This window comes from Thalassophryne amazonica, chromosome 2 (genome assembly GCF_902500255.1).
Source record: "Thalassophryne amazonica chromosome 2, fThaAma1.1, whole genome shotgun sequence".
Lineage (NCBI taxonomy): Eukaryota > Metazoa > Chordata > Actinopteri > Batrachoidiformes > Batrachoididae > Thalassophryne > Thalassophryne amazonica.
The window spans coordinates 88930064-88947087 of NC_047104.1; the positions used below are offsets into that span (position 1 = coordinate 88930064).

Sequence of the window (17024 nt, forward strand, 5' to 3'; positions counted from 1 at the left end):
TCCATAGTGTCTCCGCTCTGGCAGAAGTCCACTTAGGATGCAGCAGAGCAGGACCAGAACTCCAGTGAACAATGCAGGCAGCTAGCTTATGAAATAAAAGGTGTTTGAAAGTGGACAGACAGAGTGGAACAACAGGTTTGAATCTCACTGTAGACCGGAGAGGACAGGAGCTCTGTTTACCCAGGGGGCTATTCAAATGGGCCAACTCGTAAACATCACTCCTGAAAACGATTGGCTTTTCACGTGAGGTAAATCTACCCTACGATTGGATTTTGGAAAACCATGTGACGGTGGGTGAACCAATTCCGATTGGACACTCACGTTGCACACGTCATCACACAGCTTCTATGAGGAGTACAAAGATGGCCGATGGCTGGCTCGAAAGTCCGTGGAGTTAACTTTTTCAGCCAAAAAAGTAAGTTTCTATCTCATATCATTAAAAAGTTTGTTCATTCATTCATTCAAGTTATTTATAATTTACTAAAGCTTGGTATACGACGGCGTCGGCCCCAGAGGGTTAAAGACATGCAGGTTAGGTGAATTGGAAACTTTACAGTTGTCCAGGTTTCCCTTGCAAAAAAGGTCTCTATCTCAATGGGAGTAACCTGGTTAAAAAAAAACAAATCAACATCAGGGAGTCACCTTGGCCCCTGTATGATAACCACCCAGACAGACAACACCAACATATGTAAAATAAGTCATCTATCTGCTGCAGCCACATGAAGAATTGATGTCCCCATGACCTTCTACAGCCACTGGGGTCATCGGCACCAGGAACCTGTGTGCTGCACCATGCACAGAGAAATGGCCAAAATGTCAAAGCTGATGCTCCCATAATGCAAGTTATACTTTTCATCTTAGTCACCCTAAGTAACTCACACACTCCAACTAAGGGTCGCTGGGAGCTGGAGCCTATCCAGGCAGTACCCTAAGTAAATACAAAAAGTAATTCCAATGGTACAACAGTAAGAATCCTCCAAAAAGACCAGACACAAAAGACATCTTGTGTTGCCACCCAAAGCTCACAACCACACATTAAGACAGGTAGCACCAGTACCCTAAAGAATTGGACCGACATTCTCCTGCAAAAAACATTGCCATCACCAAACATCTCTGTTCAGCAACCTCATGACTCCATCAGCTCTTCTCAGGTATCTCTCAATCTCAAAGGTCAGAGACCCAGGGACGTGAATGTTACCGCCGAGATAAGTGAGCAGAAAGTAAACAGGAGAAACGTTTTATAGTGCAACACACAGTTTTGACATGTGAGCACACTTTTAAAGTGCAGCTTTACACTCAGTGGTGTCAGTTGTGTAAATGAATAAAATAAAATGTATTCAATGTGTCACAAGGGGTCTCTGTAATCCTTGTTTTAAGGGAACCTGAGCAACATTTAATTAAACAAATATCCTTTCCTCTGTTGACAAAATAAAAAACAAATAAATCCTTTAAAAATCCACGTGGGTAAGGCCATTATGCCTGGCTGAAAGCATGTCGATCTGTCAGCCAGGAACACTCAGACTGCCTTATGGCACCATTGTACATGAGTTAATTAAACGGAGGAGACCTCTGAACTCAGATAAAGTACTGTACCAACGTACACAGCTGCTTTATATGGCTGTACCGCAGATCCGGGGTCATTGCTGAGATAAAATGACTTTATGGTCGGGGTTATATCAGCTTGGATGGAACATTTGATTTACAGATATTCACTTCCACTGACAGTAAACTTAATCCACCCAGTGTTTTTAAGTCTGCAGTGAGCATACGGAAACAAAACAGTTATTAATCAAAGAAAGCTATACACTTTATGTATTTCCATCGCATCCACAATTTCCAGCAAATTCGAATACATAGTTTTAACATGACACTTAATACAATAAACTTAATGTGAGTCAAATTTGTCTGTTAAAGTACATGCATTTAAAACCAACTGGATGTATTTATCAAGTCAAGTCTGGAAGCATGCACTGATGCTGCACTTTGCCGTATCCATAACACCACAGAACCACCTTGGGTCCTGGATGGCAACCACCCAGGTAGAAAACCAGTCCATTAACCACATTTTAAAATAACCATCTATCTGTCACAGCCAGGTGAAACACGGCATACCTTTAGCCTTCTCCAGCTACTGGGGTCCGCAACACTCAGGTACCTGTGTGCTGGATCACGCACACAGAAACAGGTCACATGACCAAAATGTCATAACTGACGCTCCTTCACAATGCAAGTGATACTCCCCATCCTAGTCTCTCTTAGTAACCACTCATTTGATACAAAGTCATTCCAGCAGTACCCAAGGATCCTCCAAAGAGACTGAGTACCAAAGTGTCCAAGTCTCGCAATACAGGCAGCTCCAGGACCCTAAGAGCTGGACCTTCGTTCGCCTACAAAGATATCAGCGCCGCCAAATACCTCTGTCCAGTGACCTCAGGACTCCACAAGCTTGTCTCAAGCGTGTCTCGATCGCAAAGGCTGAGGACCCAGAGACATGTATGTCACTGCCAAGATAAGCGAATGTCACTACAAGATGTATTTATGATAAATGCATAAACCTGGTTATTACGTCTTTTAAAGACATAGTGATTACAACCCAATCTCAGGGCAGTTTGTGATGGCATTCCAAAAAGTACATTAATCTATGGGTTTGTGATACTGTCACAAAAATGGGTCCTTTTCGTGACGGGGGACGAAACTACAAATTCATTTCGTGAGGGGGGCACAAAATGAGGGGTGACACAGGGGTCTTGGGGGTGGGTTATGGTTAGAGTTAGGAGAAGGGGAGAATTAAGATAAAATAAAAAATACTGCGTCATGAAAATAGGACTCATTTTGTGACAGGGGCACAAAAAAACAGACGGGACTGGAACAGTCACACAATTACAGAAATTTCATTATCTGTTTTATTTTGTATTTGACAAATCTATGTTGTGTTCATTTACTAGTTTTATATGTTAAAAACTGTGTAAAACAAATGGATGGAAAATTGACATGCGATTAAAAAATGAACACACACATACTTTTTCTTTCTTGTTTTGGAGGAGTGGGTGATCCCATTCTGCAACATGGCCAAAAGGTGGTAGTGTTGAGTTGTTTTTTTTTTTTTTTTTTTAATTACTGTTGCATTAAGGCAACACGAAAACGTTTAAATTCAAACTCTTTTTTTTTCCACTGATTGATTTATTTATTAAATTTTGTGATGACTTGTCTCTGAAGTTTCCACTAACATCTTGTGGTCGTGTGATTCATTAGACAAAAATATTAGTAACTAGGAAGAGTAAGACATATACATATATTGAGAAAAAAAAATAGGAAATAACTGAAACATGATCAAATTAGATTTTTTTTTTCCTTTTCTTTTAGTGACTTTGCAGCGCAGTCCGCTTCACTAAAATCAAACTAAATGATCTTCTTTTTTTCTCCTCCCTGCATTAAAATGAGATTGCCGTGAACAGGCTGAGTCCCAGCTGACAGTCAGCTGATGCCTCTGACAGTTGAGAAAACTTTTTTTTTCCTCTCTTCCTGTCCCGCACTGATATGTTAATTAGCTCTCACATTGAGCGACCCGATTGGCTCGTCGTCCGAGTCAATTTCCCATCTCCATCCTGACGTCATGGCCGCTACAACGCTCTTAAACTCATCTGCTGTGTGATCCCTGTAAAAAAGCTCCGCAGCAGCAGCCAGCACGGCTGCTTCTCTCCCTCCTGCTGCTCCGCTTGTGTCCATGAAGAAGCCCGTAAAGTGTTAAATGTTTGAAATCCCAAACCGCCGAACTTCTCATGCTGAAACGGGACCGGGCTGCTGGTGTGCGCGGCGCCGCTGTGCAGATAGAAACTCCTTACGCACGCCTGTAACTCCGCGACTGCATACGAAAAGGGACGCTCCTGTCTTTTTCCTTTCCTTTTTTTAAATTTATTTATTTATTTTATTTTTTTTTCCTGAAGTTTGAAGGCAAAAGCTTCAAAAAGTCAAACTGGCTCACGTCCTCAGCAGCCAGCCCGCTTTGACAGCTGGTCTTCAGCCCGTTTGGAGGACTGTCAGCAGCAAGAGGATGGCATCAGAGCTGGCAATGAGCAACTCCGACCTGCCCACCAGTCCCCTGGCCATGGAATATGTTAATGACTTCGATCTGATGAAGTTTGAAGTGAAAAAGGAGCCGGTGGAGCCCGATCGCAACATCAGCCAGTGCAGCCGCCTTATCGCCGGGGGATTGTCTTTCCACCCCGATGAGCACGCCTTGCAGCTCGGTGCCACCTTCCCCAAGCTTCTCGGCGCCCAGTCCGGGCTCGGGGAGCGAGCAGAAGACGCACATCGAGGATTTCTACTGGATGTCCGGTTACCAACAGCAGCTGAATCCAGAGGCGCTGGGCTTCAGCCCCGAAGACGCGGTCGAGGCGCTGATCAACAGCAGTCACCAGCTCCAGTCGTTCGATGGTTACGCCAGGGGCCAACAGTTCGCCGGCGCAGGCGGAGCAGGGGGCGCCATGGCCGGTGAGGAGATGGGCTCCGCCGCGGCGGTGGTGTCGGCAGTTATCGCGGCGGCGGCGGCTCAGAACGGCGCGCAGCACCACCACCATCATCACCACCACCACGGCAGCAGCGGCGGCGGCGGCGGAGGCGGCGGCGCGCACCACCAGGCGCCCGGCGTGCAGTCCAACGGCGCGTCTGGCACAAACCACCCGCACATGCGTCTGGAGGAGCGCTTCTCGGACGAGCAGCTGGTGACCATGTCGGTGCGGGAGCTCAACCGGCAGCTACGGGGGGTCAGCAAGGAAGAGGTGATCAGATTGAAACAGAAGAGGAGGACCCTAAAGAACAGAGGTTACGCGCAGTCCTGCCGCTTCAAGCGCGTCCAGCAGCGGCACGTCCTGGAGGGAGAGAAGACGCAGCTCATGCAGCAGGTCGAGCACCTAAAGCAGGAGATCTCCAGGCTGGTCCGGGAGAGGGACGCGTACAAGGAAAAGTACGAGAAGCTCATCAGCAACGGCTTCAGAGAAAACGGATCAGGCAGCGACAACAACCCTTCATCCCCGGAGTTTTTCATGTGAGTGCCGTGATTAAAAAAAGCACCCCTGCTTTAAAACAAAAAAAGTTATTTCTCATTTTGACCAAGAACTGTTTTGATTTTACACTTTGAAAATAAAGAAAGAATAAAACAGTGGTTGCGCACGTTTTTCCACTGTTTTGGTTTTTTTTTATATTTATTATTTTTTTTATTATTTTGAGTTTCCATCCGTGTTAAACATTTTGGAAACTTTTTTTTCCTGTCAGTTTTTGCCTGTTTGTCGATTTTTTTTATTTTTTTTTTGTTCATTCATTTTTTTTTTTTTTTTTTTTTTTATTTGCAGTGTTTCAAGTTGATCCAACTTTTACAAAGTGCGCATGCAGGCACTGACTGTAAACTTCCCCCTTCCGTCGTTTCACTTTGAATCAAATGTACAGACCTGCCCAACCCGCATCCATCTACAATATTTTTATCCCTTATATTTTTTACATCTTTTTTGCCAAATTTGGAGGATCGCCACCTCATCCCACGCTTACAACAACAAAAGAACTCTATCCATTTACAAACTCATTGTTTAAAAGAGATTATTGGACTGCCCTGCATGCTGGACATGTATGGTGTTGTTGTTTTTTTATATATATATATATATTTTATTTTATTTTAATTTTACTTTTTTATGTCGGATGATTCCAGCATGGCATTCATACTTCATTTTTTGGCCTCCTCACTTTTTTGGGACAGTAACAAAAAAGTGACACAGGACTTCCTACCCCTTGTAATCTATCCAAGTGCATTTCAGCTGTGTTGAACGCACCTCCTCCACCGTCTCCTTCTCCTCCTCCTCCACCTCCTCCACCTCCGGCTCTCATTAGACTGAATGCGCTTTGATTCGTGGAAGCTGATCGGCGGCGATCCCGGTGCAAAGGCAAAGAATGGAGCTCCACTTTTCTCCACTTTTTTTTTTTTTTTTTTTTTTTTTAAGGAATCGCTTCTGGAAGTGCACGCTGTTGCTTATTGCTATTTTTTTAATGTGCATTTGAAAGTCTTTGCTTAAATTTAAAGTATAATTAAAACAAAGTTTTCTTATAAATTGCAAAGGATAATGCGCTACGGGTTGATTTTCTTTAGATGCATCGTGGTAATTAAGAATCACTGCAAAGGTTTTCTAAATTAATTTGTTCAGAGAAATTGGCACTACTTACGCAGTTGAGGAATTTCTGGGCAGCGCATTAACAGCGCTTTTGCAGCATGTACTTAAAAGTGTGAGAGATTATTGTTATTTGTATTTAAAGAAGGGTTCATTCTCATATATGGTAGGAATCAAAGCAAATAATCATGCTTTTAAAAAATGCGTTTCTGCAGCCAAGAGACGTATTCTGGACTGAAATGCACTAAAATGTAAAGTTGAGAAAAGTATCCTGAAGCTTACGTTCTGTTGCGAGTGAATCGTGACGTTTTGATACTTTATTCACAGTTCAGCAAAGTTTGCTGTTTTGTTTTAAACGAACTTTGCAAAGCAATAACAGCTATTCTAATCAATAATGTCTGGACATTGTTAGATGGTCAGGGATTGACACCCTGTATGTGAAAAAAATGAACCATTTGCCAGGAAATATTGAAAATATGTTAATTAATCTTTCATTTTATATATATTAAATATATATTTTGCTGTGCAAAATTATTTCACCCACTAACCATATGTGATGTTCATATGTGCTCATTCTTTTTTTCATTTCATACAATTAAATGATATGCAATAAATGTATGTAATTGTCTTCAAGAAGTTTCTCTTTTTTAAACTTGTTCACAGAATACTGGAATATAAAGAGGGTCAAAAGTTACCGGATCACACTATAACACTCTTTTGTAGAGAATTTTAATAATCAATTTAATAAGTTATTTGCAATAAAATGATCAAAATGATAAAGTGTAAATTGGAAACATTTTGGAGACACTTTGACTTTTTTATTTGGACTGGTGCGTACAAATGCTGACATCCAGACTTGGTGTAATGAGACTATAAAAGTGCTTTAAGACACAGTGGGCACAGGATACTGCACGTTAATCGTCAAGTCATTTTTTTTTTAAGTATTTGCTAAGATCAATTGAAAATATATCTCATTTGTTGCAGTGCTCACTTTCTTTGGTCAAAATTATATTTACATTTTGAATAATTTCTTCACATATTCTACTTTAAATATTTTCGATCATTTAAATTTTTGAGAATGCAAGACAAATGGAATTTTGTATTTTCCATCTTTTTTTTTTACTTTAGACTGATCTGTGCATGTGAGCATTAATGTTTGTGTCTTTGTGCAGACGTTTGTGTGCATACATGCACCGTCAAAATCATTTGTGCATGCTCTGGATTTGCACAACTTCTTTCCTTCTTTCTGTGTTGTTTGCTGGGCGGTTGGTGTGATGCGCCTGCATGTCAGCATTTGACTTTTCCATTCTCACCCTGCTTCATCTCAATGGTCAGTTAACCCAGAGGGCAGACAAACTTCGGGGGTGTGGGCAGGGTGCAGCAAGGGCCCCTGTCATGTCATCAGGTATGTTTCGTGGGTGCTGGAGTACATGTCATCTTAACTCTGCGGCTGTGTGGCTTTGAATTTCTACTGCTTTCTGACTTTGTTTTACCAGAAATAGCCTTTGGATTTTAACTGAAAAGTTTCTGAAAACACAAGATTAAAGCTTTCTTTCATAAATTCTGGGCCAAAGAACAGCCTTGCGGGCATCAAATTTCAACAATTTGGTCCAACAGGAAGATGAATGTGCCAAAAATCCTCTTTAAAGTAAAGTTTCCAAGGACAGATTCATTCTGGATTTGTCAGCAAGCTCGTATATTTGCAACTTTCCCACACTTTATGTGCGCACATGCACAAGGACATGCACGGAAATAAACCACACAATCCAGTTCTTCGTAAACTGCAACCTATTAAATTTGACAAAAAAAGAAAGCTGTGTTGTGAACCATCTGCCACTGATGATGTGCTGTCCACATTTAACCCAACACTTCGATCCCGATCTGTTTTATGCGTTTTCCTCTGAGGTGCGAGCTGTGGTGGCAGATTTGCCCAGAGTGAGTGGAGAGGGACTGAGACAATAGTCAGGCTCGGGCTGAATTAAATGATTTTGCAAATGATTAATAGTGGTGTGGGCCACTGGCTCCTGCGATGTAGAGATGATAAATCGTGAGTGCGGCTCCGTGCAGCTGTGCCAGTGTTGGGTCTTTGCGTGCACACACTATGCAATTTACAGCCAAGCCGCTCTCCTTCTTCCTCAATTTATCTAATTACATCTATTTGATCTAAGCAGTGGAGCTGCTATCTTTTGATATTTCATATTAGCCACAACAATGACTTGAGGAAGGATAATTGATAGCTTTTTCTCTTTTTAGTGCCCATTCAAAGCGAGTTTTCTTTCCTTCTTGAGGACTTCAGATTTCCTTCCTTTAAGTAATTTGCATAGTGGGTTATTTGATGTGTTTTGTGCGGCATGTAAAAAAATGAAAATTTGGGTTCTGTTTAAGATTGTCTTGTTGGGGTCTTGTTTAATTTGTTTCCTTTCTGGGAAAGATCAGTAAGACCTCTAATGTGCATGTACTAGAAATGAAAACACACTCCCCACCAAAACAGATCTGCTTTGTTTTTTGCTTTTTGTTTTTTTGACTGAAGCACTCTGGTCCCACAATTATAAACAATATTTTTGTGAAAATAAATTCAATCTGCAAAAGAAGCTTTTCATATCTGTAGTACCATTGCGTAATGGTAAGTGATAAAGCTGTCACTCTCCCTATGATTCATGTGGAACATTGTGGGCAGACAGCGTGCAAGGCATAGCACGTTGTTCGCTCAGGCGAGCCAGCCGACAGGCCCGAAAATAAGACATGACTGGCCGTAAACGAAGGATCAGCTGCGTTACTTTTTTGTGAATTTTGGCATCTTTTAACTGGGATTGTTCCACCTCGCTCAGGTCCTCTGCTGATACACATGGTTTTATCTCTCTGCTCATGCATGCACGTCTGTCTGTTGTCTTTTGTAGAAGAGGATGAGTAGAGGTCAAATGTTACAGCGCACAAGGCTGCTCTCAAAGTCATTAGAGTAATCCTCACCCTGGGGAGCTCACGCTCATTTCCTCTGCTCAGAATCCACCCAATAAGATGTACAGGCACATCCGACTTGCTATAGTACACAATAAATTTCAATCTACACACTGCCAAATTGTAATTTCCTGTATTTCATCACCACAGCAGTATTTAAACCACATGAATACAAACAGTACAGTTGGTAGTTTTCACATCTGAATTTTCCAAAAAGTGTTTGCAAAAGGACGTAGCAAAATTCCAGCATTTCATTAAGAGAGAGTGTCTATGGCCGTGTTGAATTTAACCCAAGAAAAGTGTTAATTTAGCACTGAAAAGAACACACACTGGTGATTTTGCTGTGTACATGCAGCAGAGTTAGATTAATCGTGAAAGAGGTCATATTGTGCAAAACCAGTTTTTTACAACAAAATATGGTTGGGCTTTCTATGTGACACATCTCTTAATCCTACATTTCTATGATTCTACAAGTACAAATTCTCCTACCATCAACAAAATCATGGCCTAAAATCACTCATTTTAGATTTCTGTGTTTTACATCAAACAAATCTAAGCCTGGAAGTGTACGTAATGTTGTGAGACAACCAATGAGCTGGTCTGTGCTTTGTTAGACACTCACATGTTCAGTTGAAGAAACAGAGAGTCTGTAGTGGGTGTGGCACAATATTAGCAGCTCCTTTCAATTTAAAGAAACAGACACAGAAATATTATTTGAAATTTGAAGTTTTGGTTTAATATTGGTCTGCATCACATGAGTATTTATGGGGTGTTTTAGCTACAAATTACTGTTTTCAGTCAACTAGTGACCTGCATTAGGTTCTGTGTGGAAAATGTGACCCTTTTAAAATGTGTAGTGGAGAATCAATGGAACATTAATCTAATAAAAAGCCATATTAAATCAAGTGATAGCAATCATTTAGATTTTCTCCCATTTGATCCCATTTGGCTAATTTGAGCAAATTCCTGACTCACGGTAATACAGTACAAAGCACAATGCAAAGGAAGCAGCAAATTACTATTTGGAACTGCCATGATTATACAGAGTCAAGCTGATTTCATTCTCTGACTCACATCATTCAAGAATCAAACAGTGGTTGTTCCTGAAACAAAATGAAATAATCACAGGTATGTAAAAAAAAAAAAAGTTACTTATTAAACAACCATTAGTGAGTTGGGTTAAGATTTTAAGTATAATTAATGTTTGTATTCAAAGATCAAGATTGAAATACTGACCTTTTTCAGATACAAACTAACTCGTATGACTCAGTTATTGATGTTCTCATTTTAAACTGAGAGGATGTAGTTTTATTTTCTGTAATGCAACAGGCCAGAGTGTTTAAGACGTAAATAGGGTGTCAGTGTAGTTATTGGATTTGATTTCTTCTTTTGGTCTTACAAGGAGCTTCTGGTTAAACACACACACACACACACACACACACACACACACACACACACACACACACACACAAACACACACACACACACACACACATATATATGTATGTGTGTGTGTGTGTGTTATCTCAACACAATCACGTGGCAGCCACATCTGCAACATTGACTGACAGCAACAAAATCAAGCCGCTTTTTTCACTATGTAAAAGAAGACAGTAACAGTCACTTTTTGTTATTTCAACACAGTGGGGATCAAATTCTCCTTTTATCAACTTTGCATTTTCTGTGACTTTCGTTTGTCAGCATGCTTTTCACTGACATGAAGTGGACATGCACTGTTATTAAAGAGTTGTCCTTGAAAGAATGGCTGCAGGATATGTTGGTTTAAAAAAAAAGAAAGAAAAGGGACTGGAACTGTTGGTGTTAAGGTACATAGCAACGCTTACATAAGTGTCATATCTTCAAGTAGCATGATTGCACAAATATGGCAAGGGGCTTCATCTGACGTTTTAGAAGGATTTGAAATTATGCCTATTGAGACGGGCACTCAGAGAGTGCATATCTCCACAAAGGCCATTCCTCTTTAAGGATATACATTTTCAGCCCTATTTGTCCATTGAATACACTGAGAGGTCACCCCTCATGAAACTCTATTTGTTCTGCTGGATCAGAACACTTATCTCTCTCTGTCGACACAGTAATTTTTGCAGAGTAAAATTTACTCTGCCAGGATAACATCTGGTCCCAGTCCAAATAGAGTTAAATATACTCTATCACATTGCTAAATCAATTCTATCACAGTGTAAGATCAATTCTATCATGCTGTAAATGACTGATTTCACTCTATATAGAGTGAAATCAGCTCTACAGTCTTGTCATATCACATTTTTCAACTCCAATAAGATTCATTCACAGCACGATAGAGTTGATTTTAAACTGCAATAGAATTGATTTAGCACTGTGATAGAGTATGTTTAACTCTGTTTGGACTGGGACCAAATGTTATCCTGGCAGAGTAAATTTCTCTCTCTCTCTCTCTCTCGAGAGAGAGAGAGAGAGAGAGAGAGAGAGAGAATTTTTACCCATTAAGGTATATGGAATATCTCCTGAGAGATTACTGAAATAAAGAAAAAAAAAAAAGTTTATCTGCTCCTTGATCTGGAACTGCTCCAAGATTTATGGGGTTCATCCTTAGACCGTGTTTCACCTCACCACCAAGTTTTATGAAAACTAGCTGAACAGTTTTTGCGTAATCCTGCTGAGAGACAAACACACAAACAAAGTAATGTCAACATAAACTCCTTGGCAGAACTCCTAAATATGCCTACTAAAAATAGACAAAACACATTTACATTCTGGGTTATGTGTAGCTGTCTCATAATTTTAACATATGTTCTTAATAAAATGTAGAGCCACAGTGTAAATACAGACACACATACTCAAGTATCACACATGTGAAAATGCTACAAGGGCTTTTAAATAGTCACATTCAGCAACAATAAAATATGTGAAGTCATTTTCATAAAAGTTCGTAGGCATTAAGGGACCAGAAAATTTACCCTGACCTTGATCATTTTTGGTCCGAATTAAATTCAAGAGTGATTGCCTCCATTGAGATCACCAGTATTAACAAAAGTAGTAAAATAAAAATTAATATCTAAAAATAAAATAAAACTAGAGCACCGCGCTCATGCAGTGCAAACCTCCGCCAGCACTAGTTTCCAATTCCATAAATTTTTATCTTGGAAAAAAAATTTCAAGGTCAAAGTCCGGTTAGAAGTGACTTTTCATACGCTAAAATATAATACAAAAATATAAATCAAAAGGGCTTTTCAATGTTAATATCAAATATCTGCTAAGTATGCAATATGAATCAGATGTGGATAAAACTTAGTCTATTCATTGAGAGTGTCAGTTTGCACCTTATTATTATTATTAAATGAGAGTGATTGAGGCACTTTTGATTGAGATATAATGAAAAAAGTACATCAAAGGAGCTTTTCAATACTAAATTGAAATGTCCACAAAATCCACAGTCCGGATCAGATCCAGATCAAACTTTCTCAGGTGATAGTGAGTGCCAGTCTCCACCTCACTTTCAAATATGAGAGTGATTGGGGCATGTTTGATTAAGATATAATGTAAAATATACATCACATGGGGTTTTCAAGGTTACATAATTTAAAATGCCACAAAATCTGTAATCTGGATCAGATCCGACTCAACTTTGTCAGTCGATAAAGGATACCATCGTACATAAACTTTCAAATATGAAAGAAATTTGATCTTTTTTTGACAGTTATGAATTTATGAAAATGAATTAAGTGTTAAAGATAGGGATTTTTTTTTCTTACTTTGACCATTGACCTATGACCTTGAAATTGAAGTTCTTGACTATCAGGACATGAAACCTTGGTAAAAAGTTCAGGACTATATATTAAAAACTGTGGGCTCCAGGCTGTTCAGAAACAGACATACAAATAAATGAACAGGGATGAAAACATAACCTCCTCCATCTTTGTTGGCAGAGGTAACTATGGCGTACTTTCCAAAATAATATGACAAATATAACAGCTGACTAGGGTTATATCTGGATTATTTTCATTATTGATTCATCTGTCAAATATTTTCTCAATTAATCGATGAATGGTTTGTTCCTTCAAATATCAGAAAATGGTGAAAAATACAGCCCAGTGTTTCAAAAGTGCAAGATGATGTCCTCAAATAACTTGTTTTGTCTACAACCCAGTGATATTTAATTTGTCAGAGGGGAGGAAAGAAACCAGAAAATATTCAAGAATATTAAGAAGCTGATATGAGAGAATTAGGACATTACAAAGTAGACTTAAAATTATTATATATCAAAATACTTGATTAGTTTAATAATTGATCATTAATTAATCAGTTTTCACTATAGGTGATATGGTAAATGGACTGCATTTATGTAGTGCTTTTCCATCTGCATCAGACACTCAAAGTGCTTTACAGCAACTAGGGGATTAAGGACCTTGCCCAAGGGCCTTCAGGGATTTTCCGGTCAGGCTGGGATTTGAACCAAGGATCATCTGATCTCAAGCCTAAAGTTTAACCTCTAGACCATCACCTACCCCCATCTTTATGCACCTTTAAATTTCCTCATCTTAAAGGTTTTATTTTAATTACTGTGCATTATTTCATGTGATGAATCCGATTCACTAAGATATAAGTTTACACTAAGATTTCAATTCACCACTGTTTTTTTTTTTTCCCCTCCTGACTTTATGCAGACTGTTGGAGTTATGTGACTTTTATTTGAAAATCTGGAGATTTAACATTTCCTTTACTGCTGTGCACGAGTGAAGTCGTTTCACAAATGTCATTTTCCACTGTGTTTAAAAGAGCTCCATTTGGCATCCGTGCAAGAGAAAGCTAAGCGCTTTCTGCAGTAAACCAAAGGGCTCCATGCATGCTAAAAATGAAATGTTATATTTATTAATTGTAGTTATGTTAACCAGTTTCCCAAAATGTAGTGTTTAAATTGGAAAAAATAATATACACAAAACTGTAGCAATTTATTACAATTTGCTTTTTCATTTAAATAACCAAGTTTTGTGGAATGTTTGACATAACTAAATTAAGGAAATATGATGTTTCTTTTTTTAGTTTACATGTATAGCCATTTGTGTAACTCCAAAGTTTAAGTGGACCTTAAATTTATGTTCCATCCATCCTTTATCCATATCTGCTCATCCTTTTCATAATTGTGTATTTTACTGAAATAATCCAGTTTAAAGCTTTTACTATGAAATAACACATTTTGAATTGTCTCCTCTGGAATTCTGTATGTTTAGATATTTTCCTTTCGTCTCTTGTGGTTGCACTGTTTTGATGCATGAGTTCTGCCTGTAGAATCCATTTGCATGCAAATTTTTACATTTCCCTCCGCATCAAACACTTACTATGATACATGTAATGTATTTCAGCAGACAGACAAGGTGAAAGAATCTCACTCGGAGTGCATCTACCTTTTTCTTTGTAATTGTTTACGTGCACGTATATGTGCATCTGTCAGGGAGTCAGAGTGTCACAGAGACAACAAGCACAGATGAAGGTGACAGACGCCTTACATAGTTCCTTTAATATTCATTTATTTATTGTTTTCTTTGTGTGTGTTTTGTTAAATGTTGTTTTTAGGTCATCGAGAAAATTTCTCCATCTGTGATTTCAAGCCTCGATCTTCTATGTCCTTCGCTCCTTGAGGTAAACAGCAAATTTCTTTACTTCTTCCCATTTACTTTTACTTATTACATTCACATGATTTTGACTTTATGACACAGTGAAGTTACATGTGACAAAATATTTTCTCAGAAAAAATTATTGCTACTTTATTCACAATGTCAAATATTTGTTTGTTATTAAATGTTACGTTTGCTTTGACACTTTAAAAGTAAAAAGTCTCAGATCAGGGAGACAGACACCCTCTCTACTTTTAAGATTAGGCTTAAAACTTTCCTTTTTGCTAAAGCTTATAGTTAGGGCTGGATCAGGTGACCCTGAACCATCCCTTAGTTATGCTGCTATAGACTTAGACTGCTGGGGGGTTTCTTTGTCTTTCTCTTTTGCTCTGTATGCACCACTCTGCATTTAATCATTAGTGATTGATCTCTGCTCCCCTCCACAGCATGTCTTTTTCCTCCTGATCTCTCCCTCAGCCCCAACCAGCCCCAGCAAAGACTGCCCCTCCCTGAGCCTGGTTCTGCTGGAAGTTTCTTCCTGTTAAAAGGGAGTTTTTCCTTCACTGTCGCCAAGTGCTTGCTCACAGGGGGTCGTTTTGACCGTTGGGGTTTTTACGTAATTATTGTATGGCCTTGCCTTACAATATAAAGCGCCTTGGGGCAACTGTTTGTTGTGATTTGGCGCTATATAAATAAAATTGATTGATTGATTAAACCTGAATCAACATTTAAAAACTATTTTAACGTGTTACACTTACATTATTAGTTTTATCAAATTAAATTTATAATATGTTTGAACCGTCAAAGTATGAATTTACTTTGAGAGAAACTTGTGAATGCAGGTGTGACAAATTAGCATATTTTTAAGTTAGAACAAGTTTTTTTTTCTAGTGTATTTTCATACGACACAACATAATTAACAAAAATAGTAGGTTAAATTGCAAACCTCATATAAAATTAATCATGACAAATTGTTATGGTTATGTGATTATGTTTTTTTTTTTTTTTACTGTATTTTGTGTTTCCAAATTTAAACAGAACCAAGTTTTGTAGGTCTGGTTGACATAACTAGATTAAGTAAATGTAGCATTTAATTTTTAGTCTTCTTCACACAAAATTGCACATCTCAATACATTTTTCATCATGCACTCTATAAAGATACTGCATTTTAAAAATTTCTAATCGCATGCAGAACAGCATTTTGTCTTTGTTTTAAATAATTTTCTTTACTCCGTACAGGCTATTCTCAGCAAAAATGCATCATAAAATGTATGCAAAGAAATGCCTAATAGTTTGTACATAACCCACATTTCAGTTGGACAACTCGCGTAGAAGAAGAATATTTATTGCAACAGTAGCATCTAGTTTTGAGTTTGGTGGATGGGCTCCGATCATCACTCTCCTCCTATGTATGTTTGATATGAGGGAGTGATTATTAGACACATTTCTCCCCTGATTGTAGTGTACAGGTGGGTGGTGGGTGGAGCTGGGATGACGTAGCAGCAACAAAGTGATTGCATTGTTGAAGGGGAGAGGGGAGATGGAAAACTGTCGCATATTAAATAGCCCTCCCAATTTAGAGGATCTGTTTTTGTGCATCATATAAAAGATGTTTTAACTGAAGGTATGTGGTAATTATATGAATGAGCCATGTTAGTATATATGTAGCACACAATTTGAGTTGTCTGCCAAAACTAACTCACAAGATTGCTTCATATTTGTTAAACATCATGTGACTGAAAACAAGAGCATGGATTTTCTGACCAAAAAAGAGAGGTGGAAATTTGTCTTCTTCTACCCCTAACACTAACTATTGCCCTAAGGAGCATTTCTGTATGCTAAATGTGAAATCCATGGTGCACATGCCATTCATGGAAAATGCACAGAATATAGCACTTAACTTTTCATCTAATATATGACATGTGCAACCGAGTCTCACGGCATGTCGTGATTCAGCAGCACGAAATATACTTTAATCTGTTGGTTTGTGATCTTGTGACGAAAAGCCTGAGACTGGGCTGGAAATGTGTCACGGGATTACTTTGCACTGTGAGATGGTGCGGACAACATGAACACAAAAGTGCATGTGTACATATGCAAGGTTTGAAGTTTACCATGTACAAACCATGAGTCTCCTTATTTTAGTAGACGAAGTGGAAACTGTAACTGTAACTAACATCAGTATTGACAACTGACCCAGTAGACCTGTGTCAATCACATGTTCAGGAAAGCCTTCAAGTTAAATAAGTCCAGACTTTATCTTAACTTCTTGCCAGTGGGATCTCTCTGGTCACCCTTGTTTAGT

General features: G+C 38.9%; 1 long non-coding RNA gene and 1 pseudogene across 1 annotated transcript in view; one reads left to right on the forward strand and one right to left on the reverse strand.

Annotated features, from left to right (window-relative positions):
- The first annotated feature begins 3707 nt into the window (after positions 1-3707).
- On the forward strand, positions 3708-14746 carry LOC117526827 (annotated as a pseudogene).
- The window catches only part of LOC117526835, a 294238-nt gene continuing 291902 nt past the window's right edge, over positions 14689-17024 (reverse strand). The window contains exon 3 of the long non-coding RNA XR_004565365.1: positions 14689-14735. This is a non-coding gene — a long non-coding RNA (uncharacterized LOC117526835). The remainder of the gene's footprint in view (positions 14736-17024) is intronic.